Below are 4,131 nucleotides of genomic sequence, written 5' to 3' on the forward strand. Positions count from 1 at the left end.
AGTGTACACAACAAATAATGTACACAATTAACAGATTGACCAGATGCTGTGAATTCATTTAGCTAGGATCTGAGTTTATTGACTGCACTCCTGTGGTTTACTGGGTTTGAACTCAATGAAAAGAAAAACAGTCTAGGAAGAAGTGATCCCAAAATAGTGTGTGTGTTTTAGTGTTTGGAAACCCTGCTTGGTGCTCCCATGGCAACCTGTACTTACCCCTAACTTAGAACATATCAATATATATTAAAATCTCCCACTATCCTGTTTCCCACTTTCAACTGAAAGTTGCTTGAGTGTATTATTCACACCTGGACCCTAGTGCCTAGCATGCATTGTTGGTGGACAATTAATACTTGCTGAATGAATGAGAGGAAGAATAATATGTTACATTATTTACTTCTACTATTTTATATTTCTACAATTATATAGAGCAGAATAAATTTCATTAAAAGTAGATTCAATTTAACAAAGATTTTTGGTGTTTTCTATAGGATGGGCACCATATTAAACTTAAGACATAGTAGAGATGAGTCAGTCATCATTTCTGCCCTCTAGGAACACACAGTCTAATAAGTGAGTCTGCTGTGCAACCAAACCAATTTTTCAGTATAGTATTTGAAAGGGAAATAAAGGAAGCAATTCCAAGGAATAGAAATTATCCAGAAAAGGGAGTGGTTAACTATCTTGGGGGTGTCCCATTAAAGAACTTCTGCAATAACATAGAATTTTGAATTATTATTCTTAATAAGAAATGCCTAGAAGATGCACCTTTAGCTCGTTTGAGGAAGGATGTAATTCCATATTTCTCTGTTGTTCATGAAATTCCTTGATGAAGATTATAATGTTTGTATGGTGTGGAAGTTTGACATTATTTTATGAATCCCCAGAAGAGTACCAGTCCATTCCTGTGGGTGTGAGACCATTTTGACTGGATTATGTCAGTGAGGTGTGACTCAAGGTGTCTCCACCCTGTTGTTGGGTCTGATATAAACATAGAGATAGGGAGACACAGACACAGGAAAAGAAAGCCACCATGTTTGATCCTTCCATGTAAGACAGAAGACTAAACAATTGCTCAAGCATGAAGCACCCAAGAGTCTGGGCCCATGGAGAAGCTCAAGAACAGATGAAGTCTATATATGCCTGAGAGCTTGCAGCTGAATCAGAAAGAAAACAGAACAGCCAAGACTGATGTGGGGGCCCAAAAAGAGACAAACCGTAGGCCTGGTCACCCTCAGGTGAGTTCAAACGTCAGCAGAGATGGGTGGCCATCTTGCTTCAGCACATGGCGGCTGACTTTGGTGAGCTGTCAAAGTAAAATTTAGATATTTTACAGCCTCAGAACTGTAAGCTTTTACCCCTAATAAATCCCTTTTATAAAAAGCCAACCCATTTCTGGTATTTTGAATTACCAGCCCTTTGGCAAACTAAAATATACAATATTTTGCTTTTCCAGATATTTGACATAACAATACATTGAATCTGAAACTCTCATTTTCAGTTAATTGGTGAGGAAACTGAGCCACAGAGATTGAGCATATTGGCAAAGAGCATGTGGTCATTGAGAAACTGGGTCTGTTACCAGACATATGACATTCATGATATCACAGAGTCATGCAGGAAAGTGACAGTATAGGTTTCGTCATAGAGTGAGTGGAAGATAAGAGCTCTCTGAGCAAGGTCACATCATATAATCTCAAAATTTTAAAATTATATTAGAAATACATGAAAATTTTATTGAACAGAAATATTGAAAACTTTATTCAATTTTCTGATGACCATCTGTAACAAGTACTTCCATTTTGTTGTTGTAACAGATACTGAGTTATCATACAACCAGCCCTATTTTCTTACTTTACAAATATCGACTTTTTAAATCACATAACAGACCTCAATTAAACACAGCATCCATTAAAGCAATATACGCATAAAGAAGTTAATTACTTGCTAAGGAACTATGGTGAGGGAGGGGTGGAGTTCAGATTCAAACTCAGGGAAGCGAACTTCCAAGTTCGCCCCATTAGCCAGTGTGTTAGCTGCCTTCTCTTTAGAAAGCCACTTTTCTTAAGACAAAACCATCCATGAAGAATTAAGAATGTTTAGGCCCATATCATATTTTCATCTTACCAAATTATTTACTTAATTAGATCATTCATAAATATTTATTGATGGTCTGCTACATTTCAGAAACTGAAAATTCAGCAGTGACCAGAAAAAAAATTCCTGCTTTCATTACACTCACATTTTGGTAATACCTGCTTCTTTCTTTTTCTCAAGGAACTGAAGACATTCTTTCATTTATTTACTGATCCAACAGATGTATATTGTGTGCCTTGTGCATTCCAGGTTCTTTGATGGGCAAGGAACTTCCAGTAACCTGGGAAAATACACAAGGGAGCAGATAATCTCAACATAGTGTAATACATGTGACTATGGGGAAAACTGCAGGTGTGTGCTTTGGAAAAACAGAAGAGCAAACCTGTCCAGGTCTTAGCATGTGGGGAGGGTCAGGACTGCTTTCCCCTGAAAACAACATTTCCCTGATTTCTGACAGGTGAGTAAGACATGAATAGAGTATCAATAGGGTTCAGTGCTTTCTAGGCTAAGGGGACAGCACATCCAAAGACAACAAGGTAAGAGGATGAAGGAAATGGAGGTAGTAAATTCACTGAGGGATAGAGCGAAGATTAGGCCATAAAAGGGAAGGGGGTCAAGAGATGAGCTGAGAGACAGGAGGCACCATGAAGGGCCTGTCGCCAGATGGACCAGATCGAAGAGTGTGCGCTTCATTTGTCTTAAAGGTTGTGGGAAACAACACTGACTACTTGGTGGAAAATGGAATGTGGAAAAGAAGATGAAGCCAAGTAGTAAATTGGGAGGTGGCTCTCGACCTGTTGGCTTTTGAGCCTTGCCTGGCATAACATATTTTTCCTTTTCTTCATGGGTATTTACTGCTTAGACTGGGGGCACATTAGCCTGACTGTGCCAGGGTGGCTCAGCTGTATAAACAAAATGCCTTGAGACCAGGGACTGTTCACTGATCTCCTTGCCTGTGGGGCAGCAGGGCTGAGAAGGGAGAAATTTAGTTCTTTGGGAATTGCTTTGCTATTTGCTTATTTATTGGCTAAGCCAGTGCCCTAGGGATGTTTCACTGCAGGACTGAATCTACGGGACCAAAGTTGGAGTCAACTATGGAGAGAAAGGAGGGGGCTGGATGGAGAAGGTTATCAAAATTCAGGGACATACCAAAAATGTTTAAATTTCCATGAACATGTTTCAACTGATAGAGCATCCATCTACCATATGGAGGGTTCAGGTTTGATCCCCAGGGCCTCCTGACCCATGTGGTGAGCTGGCCCACGCGCAGTTCTGCTGTGCACAAGGGTGCTGTGCCATACGGGGGGCCCCCGCGTAGGGATGTCCCATGCGCAAGGAGTGCACCCCGCAAGGAGAGCCGCCTTGCATGAAAAAAGTACAGCCTGCCCAGGAGTGGCGCCACACACACAGAGAGTTGACGCAGCAAAATGACACAATAAAAAAAGAAATACAGTTTCCCAGTGCCACCGGATAATGCAAGTGGACACAGAAAAAGACACAGTGAATGGATTCAGAGAGCAGACAGTGGGGATGAAGGGGAGAGAAATAAATAACATTAATCTTTAAAATAAAAAGCTCCATGAACCAATCCTTTTCTTATATGATTATTGAGCAGCTGCAGAGTACAAGGGGCTGGGTATAGGATGGAGTCTGCTGTCATGTAGCCCACGATCAAGTGAGAAGAAAGTACAGATGTAAGAACCATCTCCACTTGGATGCTCCAAAGGTCAGAAAAGCTCTGGAGTAGAGGTGATAGAAAAATTGGGTCTTTAAGTTTGAGAAGGAGATTTCCAGGAAGAGAAATAGGGATGGACCCTTCTGCCAGAGGAATGAAGGAAATCCCAAGGGCAGGAGAAAGCAAGACATTGTTAGAGAAACAGCTTGTTTCCAGATGGCTAGAGGATAGAGCTCAGGGATTATAGAGAAAGGGCAGGGAATAAAATGGAAATGTGGGTTGAGGCTAGATTCAGAAGACCCTGAGTGTCATGATAAAAGATTGGGTTGTTTTTTTAAAAATTAATTTATTGAAGTATA

Source organism: Dasypus novemcinctus, chromosome 13 (genome assembly GCF_030445035.2).
Source record: "Dasypus novemcinctus isolate mDasNov1 chromosome 13, mDasNov1.1.hap2, whole genome shotgun sequence".
Lineage (NCBI taxonomy): Eukaryota > Metazoa > Chordata > Mammalia > Cingulata > Dasypodidae > Dasypus > Dasypus novemcinctus.